Genomic DNA, 22,704 nt, shown 5'->3' on the forward strand with positions numbered 1-22,704 from the left:
GGGAGGCACGGAGTGACCATGCGGGGCGGGGACGCCCGCGGAGGGAGGGGGCACGCATGCCTAGTCGTGCTACCGGTGCCCGGGCCCACTGCGCTGCCACCGGGAGGCAGTCCAGCCCAGACTGAGCACCGACCTGTGATCCGGAAGCTTTTCCTGCATCCTCTCTGTCGAGGTCGGAGCCGCAGAGGAGGAGGGTCCGGCGATGCTGCCCGGGGTGAGTACCGCGCCCACACATGCCAGGACCCTCTGCCCCGTGGACCGATGTGCGTGAGCGGGTCCCCGGCGCTGTCTGCTGCGCTGTATTTCATTGTATTGCAGCGTTTATAGAGCGCTCACTTATGTGGTGCACTTAAGCCACCAACATGTGTAGCACGCTATGCTAGGAAGTGTGTGTGGTTAGAAGGGTTAGGTGGGTGAGCTAACAAATTTACAGGGAGAGTAAAGTAACTAATATTTTTGAAGACTTTTAAAACCGAGCGAGTGTGTGCGTTTTTGTCTATGTGTATGGAAAAATGACTGGTGAAATACAACGGACGCGTCACCATAACCGACTGAAACCACCGGTACCCAACTATATAACGGAAAAGACATTTATTAGGCGTGTGTAACACCCCTCCTGAAGCTACACCCATGCCGAGCCCTAAAAATATTTATGCAAATAACGCAACAAACATCATGTAAAATATGATAAAGTCGCTTACAAGTAAAAAAAAAAGTGTATTTCATTTGTCAAAAGCAATACCAAAAGCTCAAACTTCAACAAAGGCGAAACCATTGCATTGTAAATGCTTGTTCACACTTTTGTGTGCTTTTTTCTCCCCTGTTTCTAGCCGCCTTGTGTCTCTTTTTATTCTGTAATTTTTTTGCCTCTTTGTGCCTTTTCTCCCCCGCTTCCAGGCTCTCTTGTGCCTCTTTTTTACTCCTTCGTCACACTTTTAGTGATTTTGTTTTGCCTTTTTCCCCTGCCCCGTTTTTAGCCTCCTGCCAGTCTCCTTCTACTCCTCTCCTGCTCTTTTTTGCCACTTCTGCTTTGTGCTTCGAACAGATGACAGCTTCATGCATCAGTGCCACAAACCAACTCCAGCAACCTCATCACAGGCTTTATCGTTCTCCTCACAATCTACTCCATGGAGTTTGTGCTACTCTACGGCCTCAACTTCCACCCTGAGGACACAACAGACACCTGCTCCACAGCCTCACAGCCCTCCTGGAACACAGAGGTTTGAAGCAAAAATGAGTGATCATGACTTTGAAACACAACTCCCCAGGACGATGGGAAGATTAAAGTGATGTAACTTACAATTAAAATCCTGGGATATCATGTTATTATCCATTGATTTTAGACTTATTAAAAGTTTGGGCTTTGGTCAAGGCTTTATACTTTTCTTCAGCTTTTTGTTGTCCAAATAGCAGGCTGGTCTGTGTTAGTAATTTGGAAACTTCAGGCCTATTAGCAAGAAATAGAGATATTTATCGCTAAACGTGGTTAGCAACTTTTTTTTATTGCTGCCTATCGCTGGATATTTTAGCGGAGTAAACATGCTATCAGCAACGTTTTTCTCCATTGTGCTAAAATATCCAGCGATAGCGGCGAAATGCTGATAATCCACCCCCCCATGACTATACAGGTAAGTCAACTTTTTAGCAGGCGTTAGTTTACAGCGATAATCCCACTTAGCGCAATTTTGTTTATTGCTTCGCCTGCCTCGCTAATAGGCGATAGCTGTGTTAGCGACTGTTTTCAGTCGCTAAAAGTTTGGGTACGCCCACTTTGCATGTCATTAGCGATAAATATCGCAGACATGCAAAGCGGGGCCCAAACCTGTAGCTATCGCCTAAAAGCTGTTGCTAACTGCTGTTAGCGACAGCTTGCTAATAGGGCGATAAAAATATCGCCGCTTTAGCGGGGAAAAAGTCCTGTTAAAGTGGAGATATTGCCCTTGCTAATATGCCCCTTCTTGTTTTACGGTGGTATCGATTTTATTTTCCGGCATTTTACACTATTTACCTCATGCAGCAAAACCTTCTGGTCTTCAGCTTTTGTAATAGAAGCCCAAACATTTAGAGATGTTCAAAAGACAAATACCCATGTGATAGCCGTAGCAAAATTCTTAAGCTGGATGTGGGTCATTCCAGCCAAGAAGTTGAGGACACATTAATCTTTCCAGGCATTCTGTATGTGGTTTTTGTCACTACGGTTTAATACTGTAGATTTAGTATGTGTTTACGCCTTGGCAACTTTTAACTGAGAAGAGACCCTTTTGCCGTTTCTCGTTGAAAATATGGGATTCATATAATTGTAAACAGGATAGGAAGTTCATGTTTGTTATACTGTCCCCGTTTTTTTAATGAATTTTATATATTCATATTATATTTTTTAAATGTTTTATTACCTTGTATTTTCACATTGTGATTCTTGTGTAACATTGTTTTTAAAATGTTATGTTTATATCTCTGTGGTTTTCAAAAGGAAAAATCCAGTCTATATGGCTGTGGTGGTATCAGAAAATCATTGAAACAAGTTTCTCCAAGCCATTTTAAGCTGTAGATACTTTTAGGGGTCGATTCCGATTTGGGAAAAACCGCTCTGAATAGCCGTTCGGAACGTTTTTCCCGTACGAATCGTACCCTGCAACGTCCCCCGTACGTACGACGAAGTACGATTCGTACCAGGAGCCGTACTCCGTACGAGTCGTACAAGACACCGTACGACTCTAATCTCCGTACGATTCTCCCTCGGAACCCGCTGTACGCGACATCTGTATGGTTCGCGGCTGGCTTTTACGACCCAGCAAGTACGATACGTGTCGGGTACGCACTGTACAACCCTTTTCCTACGGGAGCTGAAAACTGCCGTAAAAGCAGAGTTCGGGCCGAATCAGGTACGGAACGGCCCACCCGGGTACAGTGCGTACCCCCTATGATCGCAGGGGTACGCACAGTACCCCTGCGATCATGGGGTGTACGAGCCGAACCCCCATTGTACGATCGGTGTTCGAGCCGTACCCCCATTGTACGATCGGTGTACGAGCCGTACCCCCATTGTACGATCGGTGTACGAGCCGTACCCCATGTACGATGGGTGTACGAGCCGTACCCCCATAGTACGATGGGTGTACGAGCCGTACCCCATGTACGATGGGGGTACGGCTCGTACACCCATCATACAATGGGGGTACGGCTCGTACACCCCATGATCGCAGGGGTACGGTGCGTACCCCTGCGATCATGGGGGGTACGGACCGTACGGTGTGTATGTGTTTGTGTGCTTTTCAGTACGACTCGCCCTTACCTGACTTGGACCGTAAGAATTGCGTCCTCATACCCCGGTCCGGATCGTACTCGTCAAGTCGTACGGCATGTGTACGAGTCGTATGGTATGTGTACGAGTCGTACGGTTCACGGTTTCAGCCTTGCAATACGTACGAATCGCGACGATTTGGACGGATTCACGGAATACGGATCGTACTTCGCGACTCGGACGGACGGGTACGATTCGTACGGAGAGGGCTCCGGATACAAATCGTACGGACGTTTTTTTTCCCGAATCGGAATCGACCCCTTTGTCTTTCATGATTTTGATAATCGAAATTAAGACTTTCTTCTTGACTAGACTTGACAATAGCCAAATAAATCAGTTGATGGATGACATTTGGAGGCAGGAAAAAGCTAGATTTTAAAAAATAAACGGGGAGAAATTATTCTCCCTTTTGGCTTGCAATCAAGTGAAGACAACTTTAGGCAGAAGAATGGTAAAATAAAGCCATTTTTAGGTCTCGCGCCTAGCGTTGCAGTGCGCAGCACTGTCCGCGCATCGAGACTTCATGTAGGGGCTTCTGAAAGCTGACCACACACTTGTGAGTGTGGTTTTGTTAACGTTGCAGACTAATGGGCGTTGTGTGCGTCTGTCTAACAAAGACAGCACACAATTGGGCAAATGCGAGCGCATGTCCCGCATTTGCCACGCCCATGGCCTATTGGTGTCTGTTACCCGCACGGCCGTCATCTGTTTTGCATTATCGTGCCCAGACTTGTGCGCCATAAAGCAAAACAGATGACCTTCTCCCTCTAGCGGCTTGTTTATGACGTTGTTTCCCGCGTCATCAGGGCACGTGTGCAGACGACGGTTGCAATCCTGCACGCACTTTGAAAGGGCTCAGTTTGCGATGATTGCTCAATACTCGCCGTGATCGACAGCAATGTCCACGTTCTTAGAGGAGAAGCGAGTAGATATAGATAAAGCATGGTGACTGTCCTGTGTGTATGAAGACAAACCCGTGGACTTTTCTTTACAACGCGTAATGAGTTAAGACTAAGAAGTAACCAGCCAGTGAAATAAAAGTGATCGCTTGTGAGCGGAAAACAATGAGTCAGGTTTTGATTGCGTTGACTTTACCAAATTCAACCGGAAACACTCAAAGAGACTGGCGAAGGTGTAGCTGAAAGAGGACTGACTTTTGAGTCCTGGTTCAACTTCTTGCAACACACACTCTATCTCAGTGGCCAGTACCCCTGCTCTGAGTTCATAGTTTACAGAATGTGTGGCCACTCACCTCATGAAACGGTTGATTCTGCACTCGACAAGCCTTCGAGTGTGCATTGGCATTCAGCATCTTAAGTGAAAGTCATTTAAAGCGGAAAAGAACAGAAGAACATAATATGTTGTATACATTTTTTTTAAAACACCTATATAATGTAATACTTTGTATGCGATGTCTTCAGTTGACCACAGCGTGAGATTTCCCAACGGTCACAAGGTATTGATATCCTGTTTCCTGAAAACATTACACAAGGTTTCAGGTACTAAAGCTACAAGAGGGGCCATTAACCAGCTACACATTTTAGAAATGACACTGTGCAGCTGTTCGTAGCATCGGGCATGCTCCAGCTTCTAGTGCTTAACATGTACCGTAAGCATCAGCCATGTCTGTTTCAACACATACATTGCATCTAATGCTCTCACAGTAACATTATCAACGTTTCTTAGTATAGAATTATCCAGCGTGCACCAACTCATTACTGTCACTTAAGACAGTGATGCATTGAGTTAGTGCTCTCATTTTAAGGTAACAGCACTACCTTGCCCTGGTAGGGACTACGCCAGGGGCAGTACTCCGGGTAGCATAGCTTCACTCAGGTGATGTGTGTGGGGAATGATTATTTTTGCCGTCATTTCTTTCGAACATTAATGAAAACACGAGTGGTCAAATTGGTTTACCTGCCCCTTCCCTTTCCATGAGACGTTCAGACATATTTTTAAGGTGATGCCCTGTTTTGAAGTTCTTACTCTTTCTTTCCAATTTGTGTTTTTTTAACACTGATTTGATTCACTGTTTGATGTATTTTAGACTTGTGGCTTCTTCCTTGTCATTTGTCAGGTAACTCTTGCCTCGGTTGTCTGATTTGGGTACTGTTTTTGTAGCATATTTGTACACATGTTTGAAGTGCCTTTGAATGCATGGAGGGTTGTGCACTACCCTCCATGTAACGTTCCTTTATCCTGCATAGATGTGTGGAGACTTGTGCAGGCATCAGAAGGACACTGCTCTAGATGTAACACGCCTTTATCCTGCAAAAAATGTGTGGAGGTTTGTGGAGACACCAGCAGGGTAGTGCCCTCCATGAAACGCTGCTTTATCCTGCATTCGTGTGCGGCGACTTGTGTAAACGTCAGCAGGACAGAGCTCCGTGCTTATTGTTGTGGTTGCCACAAGGCTTGCAATCTAATATTCTTATCTGAGTGTCTGTGTGTTTGTTTCCAGCTGATATGTACAGAATTTTATTTATTTATTTATTTTTTACATTTGTATGGCGCGCAGCTACCCAACAAGGGTTTCCCGGCGCCGATGACAGGACAGAAGCGAATTAGGTTGCGTGGGATTTGTGGCTAATGGATTATTTCTGGAAAAGCCAGGTCTTTAAATGTTTCCTGAAAGAGACATAACTGGTTTCTTTGCGAAATCGTTATGTCATTCACACAGCCACACAGCTAGATTACAAAGCGTTTCACCAGCTTCCTTCGCAACCTGCGAGTGTCGTCAGGTAGACCCGGACCCGGAATACGGATCACTGCCCAGGTAACCACCGACCTGTCCATTTTCAGAGAGCGCAACGGAGAGCACTCCGGTGCAAGTTGGGTTAGTTCCTTGGGGTGTACTCCCGGACTCGCTGCTGCAGCTATAACAATCTGGCGTATTTTCAGTAGACTTTATCAGTAAGGTGTTAATTCTAACTTAATAATCTTAGTTTTGGCACTTGAAGCATTTTGTAAGAGGCCCTTACCCCACATGATGGGGTCTCTTCGCTTTTCGGAGACCGACCCTTGCAATGGGCTCTCACCTAAGGACACCTCCACACTGCACCTCCAGTGATATTTCTATCTGAACATTGAACAATTCAGTACCTTGACTGTTCAGTCATTTGTGTGCTTTGCTTCTCTCTTCCTTATGCTCTACCACACACACTTTCACCCTCTTACATTGCCTTCTATTCAGCAGTACGTCTCTAATCTTTCCTGCCTCCTTGAGTGGAAATCTTTAGTTTCATTCACTAACTTGCATGGGCAGATAAACTTTAATATTTAAGAAAATGCTCATTTTCTTTGACTTGTCACAGATCCGCTAGGTGGGGGGAGATGGTGTTTAAAAAGTGCTAAGATTCCTCCCCTGTTTGTGTGTGAGGGGTGTTTTCATGGCCCTCTTCTCTTAACTTGCATCACCTCTTGCCCTCCAAGTCCCTCCACATTTAATGGTCATTTAGCTTCATGTCATTTGTTTTGTTTAATTATTTTAGTGGTCTAACGAAACAAGGAATGTCAATAAAATACGTCATAACAGTGCAAAACAAGCATCTGCAATGCAATAGGTCTCGCATTTACGCGAGTTTAAGCTATACGCATTGTAAATGACAATGCCTCTTATTTATCTGTTTTTAAAATTAACACATAGATAAAATGTTTGTCATTTACAATGCCAGTAGCTCAAAGTTTCACAAATGCGAGACCTATTGCATTGTAAATGCTTGTTTGCTTTACTCCCACCTGAGTCAGGCATGCTGACTAGTTCCGATTTCTGCATGAAGAATGAAGGAGAGCGAGGACCTTGTTCCTCGTCACTCAAGCACCCCGCCTGCAGCGTCCCAACAGTGTCTAAGGGGGGGTTCAGATGATGTCCACCGAAGCTTTCATACCTGCAGCATGCAAGAGGGTGAGTCCAGCAACTTCGTTCTGTTTCCACTGCATGCTTTAGACAGAGTCCGTCATCACTTTTCATAGTGGGAGAAGGACTGACTGTAAATGACTCAATGGAACAAGTGAGGAAGCGTGAGGACAACGCCCTGCCATGGGGTGAGAGGGCGGGTGCATGCCCTCGGCAAGGGGGGGCTTAATATTCTGCATTATCTTCTATAGTCCAATGGCAACATGTTTAATAGATCTGGAGTTGTCTGCTTAGGGTCCGATTCCGATCTGGGTCGGAGAGCACTCTGACCGAGCCAGATCCGGGGTGTTTTCCGACTGACTAGGACTCCTGCAGTCCGACCAAGCGAGTCTGAAGCGGCTGTATGCTGTCGGACTCGGTTCGGTCGGATCCCCATAGAAGTCAATAGGAGCCGTTCATATGACACGTACATGGACTCCCATTGACTGAATGGGTACGTCGCGTACAAGTTTACCCCCTACAGTGGGCACGCGTAGGTGCCATCCGCACCGTGCATGCCTGTGTTGGGGAGACCTCCCCATGTGTCCGAGTCGTAAGGCTGCGGATAACAGGGGGTCCGACACGGACCCCCGAAGTCCAACTCCGGGAGCTAATGCGAGCCGTACGCTCTGACTCGATCCGGCTGTCCGAATCGAGCATTGTACTAGCTCGGTCTTGAAACGTCTCCATTGCGCACCAAGGTTTGCTGGTGACCGAGTCGTACGGAGCGGTTTGGACCCGGAAACGTTTGGGACGGAGATTTTGCGCTTGTTCGCATCATTCTTCGACATCCGGACCCGTGTTCGACTCGGACGGAAATCCAGCCTCCGATTGGTATCCGCTAATGCCCTGGCCGATTCAGTGCCGTTCCGCTTGGAATCGGCCCCATAATGTTAGGAGTGCGGCAAGAAAGAGGGGAGATGCAGTAACCTGGGCAAAGCCGTGGTTGTAAATATGACAGAAGCCCATTCAGGGCCATTTATCAGACGGGTGCGTCATGTTTCCATCACGAAACGTGGTACAAGTGTGATGCAATTCTCTAGTCTGATTTTTGTAGCCACTTTGTGTGGCTCTGAGTGGCTTAAAAAATCTGGGGTAACGCAGCACAGCACAGATCGCTGTGTTACTCTGCCCTTGGAAGGCGTTCCATGGGCGTGTCAGTGGGTGCTCCCACGCAACTCCTGTGGATTTTGATGCATTCATGGATTTACAAGAATCTGGAGATACGCCAAAAGTGTACATCTGCCGGGGTTGGAGCAACACGTTGAAATATCTTTATTTCTCTTTGTTTATTCCTCCTTCTCCATTGTGAGTGAAGCTGCCACAAACATTTCAGGGGGGTGGAATGACCCCCGCAGGGGTGGCAGAGATGCTTTGCGCTCACACACTTCCAAAACACCCCTGCCCACCTTATGGTCCGGCCGGGCAGAGTGGGCAGATGTCAGGACTGCACCAACTCCCCATCTAACCGCGGGGTGATGGGAGCTACCACTACACCCCCCAGGCCCACAGATGAAGTATATTGACCTGCTGTACTCCCTTCACAAGGCTCCTGGGGCCCCATAGCGTCATCTCAGCATGCACCGGAAGCGGTTAGATCAGTTTATGCTAATTAGCATCTCCTGGGCCAGGCATCTGCTGTTGAATGTGTGATGCACCGACCGCCACACCTGGACATTCCCCCCGCATCTGGAATCAACAGGTCTGCTAAGAAAGCACCGGAAGTCAAATGAACCGGGACGTTCGTGCGCAGTCACTGCCCAGTAAACCCGAGACAAGTTAATGAGACTTTGACATTCGCAGCAGACAGCGAGTAAATTGCAGGAAAACGAGATGAACGTGTAATTGACTGTGTGGAAAGTGTTACTTAATTCAATCAAAGGGGACAGGGATATGTAAAGCGGTGAATTAAAATGCTAATGGCGTCCCTCGCTTCCAGGCAGACTCGGGGGTCTCTGGCAGGGACGGGGGCGTCGGGTCACTGGGCTGATGTAACGAGAACTGAAATGACGACGGTGAACACCCCCAAGGGTGGGCGGAGGGCCCCGGAATCCACAATCATAGAAACATACCCCCTGTTCATACATTCATAATGGGCTCCGCTGTGCACCGGAAACAGAGAGCAGCGGCAAAGGAACCTTTGGCAATGAAAGAGTCCCACCAGGAAAGCTTTGGGTTGGAAGTGCAGAACACCGGGATATAAACGTGTCAATAACCTTCAGGGGGGTCCTGGCCTTCAAGGGCATCTCGTGCTAGATATAGGGGCTGTGGAGCATCCCATTGATACTCAGGCTAGAAATGCCAGAGGGTACAAACACATATAGGGGCATATTTACAAGCCCCTTGCGCTGCCAGTGCGTCACTGTTATGACGTACCCGCTGCGCGGTGTGCCGGCACATGCTTACAAGGACATGTAAACTCATCCTGCGTGACTTTTCTTGGCCTTGTAAATTTGGTACCTTTTCACTCAGCACAATGCGTGAAAGGGGCGTTCCATGGGTGTTGCGGTGGCTGCTCTCACACAACACCCATGGATCCCGCTGCATTCCTAGATTTACAACATTTCCTAAAACTGGGAATGCGTCAGAATCCTACACCTCTCCAGGGGAGGCATAATGTAGAGAAATACTTATATGTATCCTGTTATTTTGCTCTTTCTATGCATGCTGTATTCTGCAGCACACATAGAACATGTAAATCACCTCTTGTGATTGTTTTTGTGCAGGAAGGTGCCCCTTAGTTCACATAAAAGATGTCCCCTAAACAGATACCCTTGCACCATGGCGCAAGGGTGCTTGCGTTTGCGCATTGCGGCCAATTGCGCGCCAGCTCCGTGTAGAGCTAGGGGATACGTTATATTGATGTAAATATGATGCATCCCTGTGCTTCGAAGGTGACGCAGCACAGTCAAATGGCTTGCGGTGACGCGCTGCATCACTTTCTTGTAAATAAGGTCCTTAGTGTGGGACTAGTGGCTGGGGACGACGGGGGGAGGTGAGGAGGAAGGAGGGAAAACTTACAACAAATAAACATTAAAAAAAAGACAAATATGTTACCCTCCGCCGCCCGACGCTCTTTTCCGTATCCTCTCGCAGACTCTGGATACTGTCTCCTTCTTCCTCTTGGCGCTGACTCCGGCAGAAAGGGAAGGATAAATATTCGGATGGGTTTCTCGTGATGCGGTATGCGTTGGCGCCTACCCAAGTATACGTAGTGTATGTAGAAAGTGACAGTGTAAAACGGTGCCACGTTCAGGGGGATAACCTAAACCCCCAAGGTTGGCACAAGGCCTCAGAACAACAGATGCAGGTTGCCTGTGCACACGTGAAAAATAAAGGCAGAACAAATACTGCAAATCCAGCATACAACAATAACAGTAGTCCAATGACTTCCGGTTTTACACCTCGAGGTCCGAGGTTCGGTCGGCGTACTCGCTGCTCCCCTTCTGATGTAAAACCGGTGCATTGAATGGTACATACCTACACACTGTTGGATACTCTGCTCTTTAGAGTTACTCACCCCTACCAGCCGGGACGGAAGTACAACCGGTGGAGAGATATGGGCCCACATGCATCAAGCATTTTTGTAGTCGCAAACGGTGCGATTCCTTAAAATCAGCCGTTTGCGAATGCAAAAGTGCTTTTTGGGATGCATGAAGCAATTTTAGAATTCGTAACATTTTTGCGAGTTCTAAAATTGCGGGTGCTTTTAAGAAGTCGGAGATGTGCGATTTCTTAAAAGCAATGCATCATTACTTTTAGAAGTGCAAATTCGCAATTAGGGTGCCAAATTTACCGAGTGGTTGAACCACTCGGTAAATTTGGAAAAAGTGTTTAAAATGTTGAAAATGTTTTTTTTTCAACATTCATGTTTCACACACACATGTGTGTGAAACATGATGCGAAAAATACATTTCAGGGGTGCATGGGGGGGGTCCTGTGGACCCCCCCCCCTGCACCCATGAAATTTTCAAAGTGCCACTCGCAATTTGCTGATGCCTTCCCATTCACTCCTATGGGCCTTTTGGCCCATAGGAATCAATGGGAATTGTGAAAATTAACTTAAGAATTCGGTATTCATTTGGGATTCGGTAAAAATTGCGATTTTTACCGAATCACAAATGAATACGGAAAATAATGATGCATAGCATTTTGCACTTCTTAATTTGCGATTCCTTATTTTTCTCAAATTAGGAAGTGCAAAATGTAACAATGATGCATGTGGGCCATGATCCCCTCCCTGCCTTTCAGCCCTCTTAGCCCTGAAGAAGTCATGTGTCCATTACCCTGATGAAACACGTGTTGGCTGGGCATTGTATTGGCATTAAACAAAGAACAAAACACATCATTGGACTACCGTTATTGTTGTATGCTGGATTTGCAGTATTTGTTCTGCCTTTATTTTTCACGTGTGCACAGGCAACCTGTATCAGAAAGGGAAGGACGTCCGCATTTGTACAATGTGAAACCAACCACCGCTGCTCCAGGATTGGTTTGAGTAGGCTAACCCAGCGCTCATTTTGATACTGGGCGCCTGCAATCCCTTGGCTGTTTCTCATCCTTGGGATTGCAGACTCTGAAGTGCGCATGTCAGCTTGGTCGGCTGTAGGCAGCCGGCCAATCTGACCTGCACACTGGTGGGTGGCTGCATTATTAGAGCAATTGCAATAATTAGCCCCACCCCCTGCCATCGTGCTGTAACAGCGCAAGCCTGGGATAAATAAATAAAATGTTATTAATGTGTGCGGGACGACGCTCCTCTGCCAAACCGGCCACTGTCCAAGTGACCAGGTTTGACCCCACCCTCTACATGTGATTGGTCCATGGAGATATGTGTCAGTCTCAGCCTGAATCTGGGTAGGTGGGTTCACCTAATTGGGTATTAGTGCACTGAAGTACTGGGTTTTTCGGAACCCAGTGGTGCCAGGGTACACCTAAGACTTCGGGTCCTTCCTGCTTAGACTACAGAAACATAGAGTCTTCTAGGTGAAGTCAAAGATCGAGTTTATTGACTGCAGTCAGTAACAGGCATCCTAGAAGTACAACACGGTGTATATTCTCAGAAGACTGCTCAATCTTACAAAGCCAGCCTTCTCTTTTTATACAAAATATTATGCTTTAGGCAAACATTCCTTATCTTACAGTTGACCATTCACATGTTTTCACTACAAAGAAAAAGCAGAGTCATGATGACAAGCCCATATTTCAGTTCGTCCAGCCCACAATAAATTATCCGGCAAGACCCAGTACTTTCATCAGATATCGACGGACCCCCAATAAAAACGGGCACCTCCTCCTCGTAAAGCAAGTCATAAAGAAAGAAACAGGGACAGGTGTGTGTAAGATTAGGCAAGGTTTGTGTGAGATGAAAAAGGTTTATGGTAGGCTGTGCCTTGATGCTATCTCGATCGGCCACTGGGAAAGGAACTGGCCGGGCAGGTTTTGGCTTCGGGCAGTGGAGTCAGCTTGCCCAGGTCGCAGAGAAGTCAGCGAAGGTGTACGTGTCCTTCAGAAGCGTGTTTGGCCGTAGTTATCGGCCTATGTGAGGGCAACCCACAAAATGGCTGCCGTTCACAAAATGGAACCCGAGGGTTCCGGACGCAAACTACGGTTTCAGGGTGATTTTGTCACTCGAAAATGACGTAAATGCTCGTATATGGTATATTTGTCATTCTCGGTCTTCTGATACCAAAATCATCATGATACGACGATGTTTATAACACGGGTCCAGAATTTTCAGTACCACAGCCCTCCTTTTGCCCTTACATAGGCAATTAACCTATCCTCATGCTAATCTGAGTCCAGGTCTATATTCATAAAGTCATTGAGATGTTGCTGTAGCATCATTCTATTACTTAGCTCGTCTCTTGATACAGGTTTCCTTACACATGATGTAGCACAGAGGCCACATATTGCAGGAGCACACTGCACGCATAGACAGAACAGGAAGAGGATTGCTAAGATCACCCCAACGACCATAAAATTTTTCCAACCCCAGGCGGATATCAGTTCCCAGAACCATCTCATCAACGACCAATCTCCTTTATCCACATGAATAGATTCGGAAATCGTATGCAGTTTGGAAATGGCCTGGTACACTGTTGGAGCGTTATCTGGAATGAAAACACAGCAACTCGATTGGATCACTCTACATACCCCACCTCGGTCTGCAAGTATGACGTCTAACGCGACCCTGTTCTGGAGGGTCATAAGACGATCCGACTGGAGCTCAGCAGTCAAGTTACTAAGGGCACCAGCAGTTTCGACTACGGTGGACTCAACCACCCTCGTCAATTGCCGTATGTTCCTGCTGTTAACCATGGGTCCCCAAAACGGCAGAAAACCCTTCACAAAGTCTCCAAATTCTTGTCCTGCATTGTCTTCTTTACTGAAGACCCCTCTAACTATCCTTGTCTTATGGTAATCTGCCGCAGAGGTGTAGGTGGGAGGCAACAGGAACGAAACAAAACATGTGCCCGAAAAGTCGGGGGGCAACCACGTATAGGCTCTATCATGGCAGATGAAATAGGTACCCTTAGCTGCTAGGAACGAAGGGGAAGTCTGAGACGCTAAAACATACGTTTCAGTACAGATACTCTTCCCTAACTGAGCTCTGGGATTCTTGCCATTACCTCGCAGACATAGGTGACCCTGATGGGGTACAATCCAAATCGGGGTAGATCTCTTAGCTTGCTGTTTCTCACTCAGAGTAACTCCATATCCGGTTACGTTCCATCCTATATATACTAGTGTCTCATCTCTCGGGATAGTCTCGTAGGAAATATCTTCCCTAATCATGTCTACTATACCCTTAACTAGAGCACTATTCTTAGGATTATCTTTTACAGAACGTAAGGGGTAGACTTCATGTGCGTAGATGAACATTGTTCTGTATGCCCACACAGAACCATTATGGCTGAAAGGCAGGACCAGGTAAGGGATACCTTTATCAGTAGTATGGGGCATAAGACCGCACACCCAACAGTTAGTCGTGTTCATTACTAGTTGGTGTTGGTGCAAAAGCTGAACGAAGGAGTTATTGATAAATTCTAATCTCCGAGCGGATTCATGTTCAGGAAGAAGTTGGAAAGAAGGCGAGGAAACAGTAGGAGGAGGTATGGGTGTTGTAGTGGGTGCAAATGTCACTTGTAATGAGAATAAAACATATCCTGTTAAAAACCTCATTACGCTGAATAACATGAAAATGCATAACATAAAAAAAGTTTCGGGGCGTGGCTACAGCGCCGACCGGGATGGCTGCGTGAGCGAGTTGCTCCGCGCCATGCCCCGTCTTTTCTCCTGATTGTCCGTTGCCCCGCGCTGCCTGGCGGCAGAATTCGTAGTCTGGAGGGCTGGTGAGCATTCGAGGAGCGTTCGGCTCCGTCGGGACCCTGGCCGGTGGCAGCGGGCGGACCTGGAGCCCGGCGCGACTATCGAGCGGACGAAGCCAAGATGGCGGCGCCGCCTCCCTGAGGGCTCAGAGAGCGGTGTGTTGTGGCGTACTGGAGCGGCCACAGGCTCGGGCGGAGCATTTCGGCAGCGGTGTGCGGAGCGGGGGCTCATCGGAGCGGACCCTGAGCAGCGGGGGGGCCCGGCGGTGCTTTGCCGGTGAGTGAGGCGTGTGAGGCGCCCCTCCCCCACCTACTGCTGAGAAGGCAGCGGAGCGGAGCCTGCCCCTGTGCTGGGCCACCGAGGGCGCTGTGGGCTTGGGAGGCCATCCTCACACCGGCCACCACACCGTGGGGCCAACAGGTCGCAGGAGTGAACTACCGGCCGGCGGAGAGCTGGGGAGGGCGGCCGCCCGCGGCGCTTGGACATCCCGGGGCCTGGCGGTTCGGAGGTGGCAGTCCGCCCGACCAGAGGTGGGGGCCCCGCCCGCTGGGCGGTGAAGACGCGCCGAGCTGGAGGTGTAGTGTTGGGCCCTACAGCAAGTGGTGTAGCGGAGGGGCCGGTGTAGCTGGGGCCTCGCCGGATTCGCGGCCCGCCCCTCTCGCGGACTCTGTTCCCACTGACCCGGGTGGGCTGCGGGTGTTCCCTGAGAGGCTGCGGGACACTGTGGAGCGCACTGCCGCCCGGGAGCTGATCCAGGAGCTGTGCGTGGGGTGCAGTTGGCACCGCGGACACTCGCTTATCCTGAGGATTGATGCGTTGGGCTCGGCTGGGTGCCTCTGGTGGGCCTCGCCTTTGATTGAAGGGGCTGCTCGTGCGGCCGAGTACTTGCATCCAAGATGGCTGCACAGGGGCTTGGCGGCGCCGAGCCTGCTGGACTGGGGAGCCAGAGGCAGGAAGATCTGGCTGGCGGCTCCCAGACGGAGTCCTCGCCGCAAGAACAGAGGCTCAACCTCCGCCTAGACGCAATTTTGGCCGCGATAACCGCCACGAAAGAGGAACTGCGCCAGGATATTGCGCAGGTGGCGTCGGGGCTCGGCCTGTTGCGGGCGGACCACACCAAACTTTCGGACCGGGTGAAATCCAATGAACTACTGCTCCAGGAACTGAAACCGGCGGTGGTCACGGCGGAACATAAACTTGATGACGTTGCCCGTCGACTGGCGACCTTGGAGCGTAGGGTGGAGGACGCGGAAGGCCGCAACCGCCGGAACAACGTGAGGGTGGTAGGGCTTCCGGAGAAGATTGAGAAGGATGATGCAGTGGCCTATTTGGAGGACTGGTTCCGCACTGTGGTGGCGCCTGAGGGCCTTTCCCCCTTCTTCTCCCTGGAAAGAGCGCATAGGGTGCCCGCAAAACCTCCCTTGGAGGGCCGACCGCCTCGGCCGATGGTGGTCCGACTGCTGCACTATAAGGATCGGGATCTGCTGATCCAGAAGGCGAGGGATCGTGGCCCCTTCCAGGTGGACAACAGTAAGGTGACCATCTTTCCGGACTACACGCAAGAGGTGCAGCGGAACAGGGCTTCTTTCCTGTCTGTGAAAAAGGAGCTGAGAGAGGAGGGGATTCAATATTCCTTGCTTTTTCCGGCCAAACTGCGGATTGTCGTTGATGGCAAGACTCACTTTTTTCACGCGCCCGATGAAGCTTGGTCCTGGCTGGAACTGTATCGAGCAGGGACGGATCGGGCACACAGGCCAACCAGGGATCGGGAACAGCCGGTCAGGGTCCGGAAATCGCAGCGCATCCGCTCCCGGAATCGACGCCAACGGGCCGAGCGAGAGGCGCAAATGCTGGCCGATAGACGGAGTGCGTTGGAGGCCACAGCGAATATAACGGGGTCGCAGCAAGAGGACGCCTCCAGGGGTTCGGCATCGGAGAGTGAAGGTTTGAAGACTGGTGATGAGGACTCGGAGGTGGGGGGAGCGCTGGGGCCGGAGGTTACTCCACAGACATCCGATGGTATCTTTAATGGATGAGGCCTTTGGTGGATGGACTTTGGCATGGCCTGAACGCTCCTGATTTTTCATGGACTGCCAGGTATGGGGCTGCAATGGCAGCGAGGGGCTGTGGGCGCGGGGTGGTTGCTCTGTCGTCCTGGTTCGGGGCTCCATAGTCCCCATCGGACCCCTAAGGTCCTCTGTGGTGCCGACCACAGTTTAGTATGATGTGTGGGGTGTTTGAGGTTTGGAACGGGGCTGAAGCTGGGTTACTAGGCCCTGTCCTGGGGAATGGGAGGGTGGGTGTTGTAGGGGATGTTTTGAGGGGGTTGTACAATTGCTGCGATGCGGGTCACATTTCTTGGCATGTGCTACTGTTGGGTTTGATGCTCTATGGGGACGTTACCTAATCTGAAATGTGTCACATGGAATGTCCGGGGTCTCCGCACTATGGTCAAGCGCCACAAGGTGCATGCCTACTTGGTGAGGCGGGGCGTCCAGATAGCGATGCTTCAGGAGACTCACTTGACACAGCAGGAATGCGGGGCTTTGCAGAGGAGGTGGCGGGGCCAGGTGTTTGGCACGACTTACTCAGCGTTTGCCAGAGGAGTGTTGATATGGGTCAGGGCTGGCACGCCATTCCAGGTCACGAGTCAGAAGATAGATCCGGAGGGTCGTTATGTAGTGGTGGAGGGACGGCTGTATGGAAGGGAAGTAGTGCTATGTACCATTTATGCCCCCAACGCTGAGCAAGCCCACTTTTTCGAGAGCTTGTCGCGCTCACTGGCGAGCTACTTGGCAGGCCCTATCCTCCTGGCAGGTGACTTTAACTCTATTACGGATGTGCAGTTGGACAGGTCTCACCCGCCTTTGGTGGATTCCCCGGTGCGCAGACTTGCGACTCGTAGGCGGGAATGGCAGGACAGGTGGGGTTTGGTGGATGTATGGAGAGCGCAGCACCCCGACACCCGGGATTACTCCTATTTCTCGGCGCTGCATGATCTGCATGTTCGTTTGGATTCGGTGCTATGTTGTGAGTCTTTGGCGAGGGTTGTGCAGCACACTGAGTACTTGGCTAGAACCGTCTCGGACCATAACCCGCTGCTGATTTCGGTGCAGTGGCAGTTGGCGAGATCGGCGGTCCCCACGTGGCGACTCCGTCCAGAGACGTTGGAGGACCCAGCGTTCTGCGATACGGTCCGTCAAGGCGTTGACGACTATTTCGCGGTCAATGCTGGGTCGACGGCGACCAGAGCGAATGAATGGGATGCGATGAAAGTGGTGGTGAGAGGGGTATGTATGGGCCGGTTTCTGCCTGTGAGGGGTGCCGTGCTGGCTGATCTCGCGAAAGCGGAGTCGGTGCTGAGAGAAGTGGAACTGCGGCGTCCGGAGAGGCCTGAGCTGCAGGACGACCTGTTGCGTGCTAAGGAGGCAGTGGCGACTGAGACTGAGAGACTGCGGTGCTATGACTATAAGTTGTATGCGGTGAAAGTGCACGAGGAACGTGATAAGGTGGGCACGCTCCTTGCGAAGTTGGCTGATCCGACCCCTAGGGGTTGTTCGGTGCTGAGTATACGAAGGGGAGACGGGGTGGTGGTTTGCTCGCAGACCGCGGTCCTGGAGCGCTTTCAATCCTACTACACGGGCCTCTATACCAGCCACCTTGAGGTGGAGGCCACGGCCATTGGCGATTACTTAGATCCGATTCCTCTACCGGTGTTGGATGAGGAGGACGCCCAGGATATAGGAGGCCCTGTCACCCTGGCCGAAATTAGAGGGGCGATTGGCCACATGGCGCGGAATAAGACCCCGGGGTGGATGGGCTGCCGATCGAGTTCTATGCCAAATTTATCGATGTACTAGCGCCCAGGCTGCAGGCTGTATATGTGGAGGCGAAGGAGCTGGGGCGATTGCCTGAGTCCATGACGGAGGCGCTGGTGGTGCCCCTGCTAAAACCGGGCAGGGATGCTTTGGATGTCGCCTCTTTCCGTCCGTTGTCTATGTTGACGGTGGATTATAAGATTCTGAGTCGTATCCTGGCCACCCGTCTCTTGCCATTGATGACCTCTTTGGTACATAGGGATCAGGCGGGATTCATCCCCTCCAGGAGTACCTCGATGAATATCCGTCGGCTGATCGGGGTTATTGATAGTGCTGCCTTGTCCGATCCGGGCCCGGTGGTGCTGGCGGTCGATATTGAGAAAGCGTTTGATAGTTTGGAGTGGGACTTTTTAGATGGTGTGCTGGCGAAGTTCGGGATCGGGGACGGGTTCCGAGGCTGGACAAGAGTGCTCTATTCCTCGGCCAAAGCACGGGTGCGGTTGGGGACACTGGTCTCCTCGGTTTACCCGGTGTGTAGGGGTACGAGGCAGGGCTGCTCGCTATCTCCTTTGCTCTTTGCTCTGGCGATGGAACCCCTAGCTGCACAGGCGAGGCTGGGAGTTGCTTACGACGGGATCATGCAGGGCCTTGACTCACATTATATATCGCTGTACGCTGACGATCTGTTGCTGTACCTCGCGGACGCTGGAAAGGCTCTGGAAGGCGCGGTGGATATGTTGAGCAGGTTTGGGGAGCTGTCAGGCCTCAGGGTGAACTGGACTAAAACTTGTGTGTTTCCGCTGCGGAAGGCCACGCGCTGCCCACAGCTCGTGGGGTCTGTGAAGTGGGAACCATCTTGCTTTCTGTACCTGGGGGTACGCATCTACCATGCTACAGCGGACCTCCTTGACGGGAATGTGGGACGCTGCATTAGAGCGTTGAGAGGTAGTATGGACTTCTGGGCCTCCCTCCCGCTGTCTGTATTGGGCCGAGTGGCGCTGTTGAAAATGGTGGCACTCCCGAGACTGCTCTACTATTTTAGAACGTTGCCGGTGTGGATCCCGCAGGGCATATTCAGGGAGCTGAGGGCGATGGTGACTGTTTTTCTTTGGGGCCATGGTCGCAGACGGGTAGCATTGACCACCCTGCTGAGACCCAAATGTGAGGGTGGGATGGCCGTCCCCGATTACGAGTTATACTATTTGGCGGCGCAGCTCCAGGTCCTGACGCAGAATGTGGCTAGAGAATTCAGGGGGCCCGAGGTTGGTCGAGGGGTAGGCGTTCAGCGACAGGTCTTGTCGTCCATTGTGATGCAGCAGAGGCTGGCCAGTAGGGAAGTCACGATGGAAGAGTGGACCCTCAGACTGTGTTGGAATAGATATATGAAAAGGGCGGGGAAGCGCCGGCCGTATGCCCCGGAGATCCCGATAGGTATGCTCACTATTTTGCCGCACGGGGGTGATTGGTCCAGATTGTTGGAGTGGGAGGACCTGGGCTTGCTGATGGTAGGTGACCTGTATGTGGATGGGGCGTTGGCCCCGTTCCAGACGTTGCAGGAGCAGTTCGGCCTGCCGAATGGTTCCTTCTTGCTGCATGCGGCGGTGGTCGCGGCTCTGCGACGGCACTGGGGGGGCGGATTGGCTGAACCAGAGGTGTCGGGGGTGTGCCAATATGTGGTGATGGCTGCGGGCACCGTCAAGGCGGTGACTTGCCTTCACAATAGGATGCTGAACGAGGGTCTAGCTCCGTTGACTGAGTTGAAGTTGCGTTGGGAAGCCAGCATCGGTAGGCCCCTTCCGGACTCTGTTTGGGGTCAGGTGCTACACAGGGCCTGGAAAGAGACGAGGAATGCGAGATTCCAACAGGTGCATTATTTTGTGCTCCATAGGGCGTATTTGACCCCGGAGAGATTACGTCGCCACTTCCAGGTGCATGATGCCATGTGCCCGAGATGTTTGGCGCCCGGAGCGGATTTTGACCACATGCTGTGGGGCTGCCCGAGGTTGGGTGACTACTGGGCCGAGGTGGGGGAACTCTTGAATGCTGTCACGGATCGGGAGGTGGACTTTGACATGGCCACGTGTCTGCTTCTGTGGTTCCCGCATACCAAAAAGACAAAGGTGACGAGTAAATTCATTGGGTTAGGTCTGATATTGGCGCAGCGAGAACTCACTTGGCATTGGAAGTCTAAAGAGGGGCCGTCTGTACGGAGGTGGAGGAACGAGTTGGTGAAGTGGTCGGGCTGTGAGAGTGTGTTACGGATGCGCCAAGCGACTAGAACGGGTAATGAGAGGAGCTTGGATCTGGCACGGTCGTGGGAGATGGTGGTGCAGGCGTTGAGGGACCACTTAACTGACAGTGATGAGACCGATCAGTTATGAGTCAGGATTCCATGTGACCACTTGTTCGTTACAACTTCCTGATGGTTGTCACCCTAGAGCAGGAGGGGCCTGGAGATACCCGCGTTAGCAGCAGTTGGGGGTGGGCTTAGAGTAGGAGTTGTGGGGTGGGGTGGGTTGCCAGCGACTTCCCGGAACCGGTTGACCCAGGAACATAGTCGGGCTGATTTTGTGATATGACATTGCAGTGACCGGGGATTGGGTGGGGAGAAGATGGTTGGTTGTTTGGGGATAAAAGCAGGAACGAAGTGCTGTACTTGACCCGTGTCCGGCATTGGGCATGTACCAGGGTGCCTCCAGCGAATTGTTTTATTGACGCGCCGCCCAGCCTCCGGGATGTGGGCTAATCGGCTGTGTATTGCATTGCTGGACTGCTGTCTGATGGGACCCGTTGGTACTTGGGTTGGTTTGTTGGCTATGTTTATTCCTGATTCTGCAATAAAAATACATTTAAAAAAAAAAAAAAACATAAAAAAAGTTTCTTGGTCATCATTCTTCATATTCTGGCTTTAAAGTTCGTTGTTTTGGCAGGTCTCTCCATCTCGAAAAACTCCATCCTCTCTAAAATGCTGCTCGCGGTGGTAGGGTGTCTATGCTAAGGAATACTTCTGTCAGTCGAGGGCAACTCCCTTAGACCAACCAGAACTGTCGACCTAACGTCTTCAGCTGCACCCCAAAGACTTGGGCAACCGCGACCCTACAGCGGAACCCGGATGGTGGTTCGAAAAACAAAAATAAAAAAGTTTCTCAGATGAGAGAGCTGAACTTTCAAAAATAGCAAAGAAAAGGAAAATGTTATTTATTCGTCCATAGTTCTTGGCCTTAAATTATAGCGTTTCTTCCCATGTACTGTCTGGTCTTGAAACAGGAGTTCAGGCTCTGTAGTGTCCAATCGAATTGAAGGCGGCACAGTTTGTTGCAAAATATTGTCACTCTCTTTTTCGGAAATTGTTCCTTTTATACGTGCATCACTGAAAGGCAGAAAACGAGGCACAGTTTCAGTCTCTGAGTCAGCGATACCCTCCTGGACCCACCGGTCGTACGGCAGAGGTAAAGGGATCCTCTTGCAGTGAATCCCGTGGATCCAATTTTTCTTTCCTTCCACTCGAACAGCTGATCTTGTTGAGAGAAGGGCTAGATGAGGGCCGGTCCAGCGGGGCTGGTCATTCTTTGTTCGCTGGAAATTCTTGACCAGCACCCAGGATCCAGGATCGATAGGATGTCCTGGAGCTTCAGAGACCTGAGGCAGAGTATCGTGAACCTGTTGGTGTAAAACACGCAATTTAGCCGTCAATTCGTACAAGTAATCAAGCAAAACAGGGTGTTCGATTTCACTGAATTTTGTCGGCCTTGGCACTCCCCATATGTTGGCCGGACGGCCGAATACTATTTCATAGGGACTAAGTCCCACTCGCGAATGCACAGTCATTTTTGTTGATAGGAGTGCTAAAGGCAGAGCGTCAGGCCATTTAAGACCGGAGCTTGCTTGAATCTTGGCCAGTTTAAGCTTTAGCGTGCCATTATAACGTTCTACTAGTCCAGCTGATTGGGTGTGATTTGCAGCGTGGAATTTCTGTTGGATGCCTAGCCCTTCACATACTTTCTTCATCACTCGACCCACAAATTCACTCCCATTGTCGCTCCAGACCATTCTAGGCATTCCAAATCTAGGGAAGAATTCTTTAACAAGGGCTTTAGCTGTGGATAAGGCAGTGTTGTCTTTCAGGGGATATGCTTCTACCCATCTTGAAAAGGCACAAACAACAACGAGTACGTATTTCAAATTGTTGAACCTTTCCATGTGGATGAAATCTAGCTGCAAAACCTCGAACGGATACGTAGGAGGCACAAAATGACCAGCTGGAGTTGGGGTTCCCCTACCAGGATTGTATTTCAGACACACCATGCAATTCTTGACAACATTCTCTGCACACTTGGGAATTCCAGCATTTTGCCATA

At 50.4% G+C, this 22,704-nt stretch overlaps 1 pseudogene; it reads right to left on the reverse strand.

Moving 5' to 3' along the window:
* Positions 1 to 12,986: 12,986 nt before the first annotated feature.
* LOC144790962 (endogenous retrovirus group PABLB member 1 Env polyprotein-like) lies at positions 12,987 to 21,301 on the reverse strand (annotated as a pseudogene).
* Positions 21,302 to 22,704: the final 1,403 nt, after the last annotated feature.

The sequence above is a fragment of the Lissotriton helveticus genome, chromosome 11 (genome assembly GCF_964261635.1).
Source record: "Lissotriton helveticus chromosome 11, aLisHel1.1, whole genome shotgun sequence".
Lineage (NCBI taxonomy): Eukaryota > Metazoa > Chordata > Amphibia > Caudata > Salamandridae > Lissotriton > Lissotriton helveticus.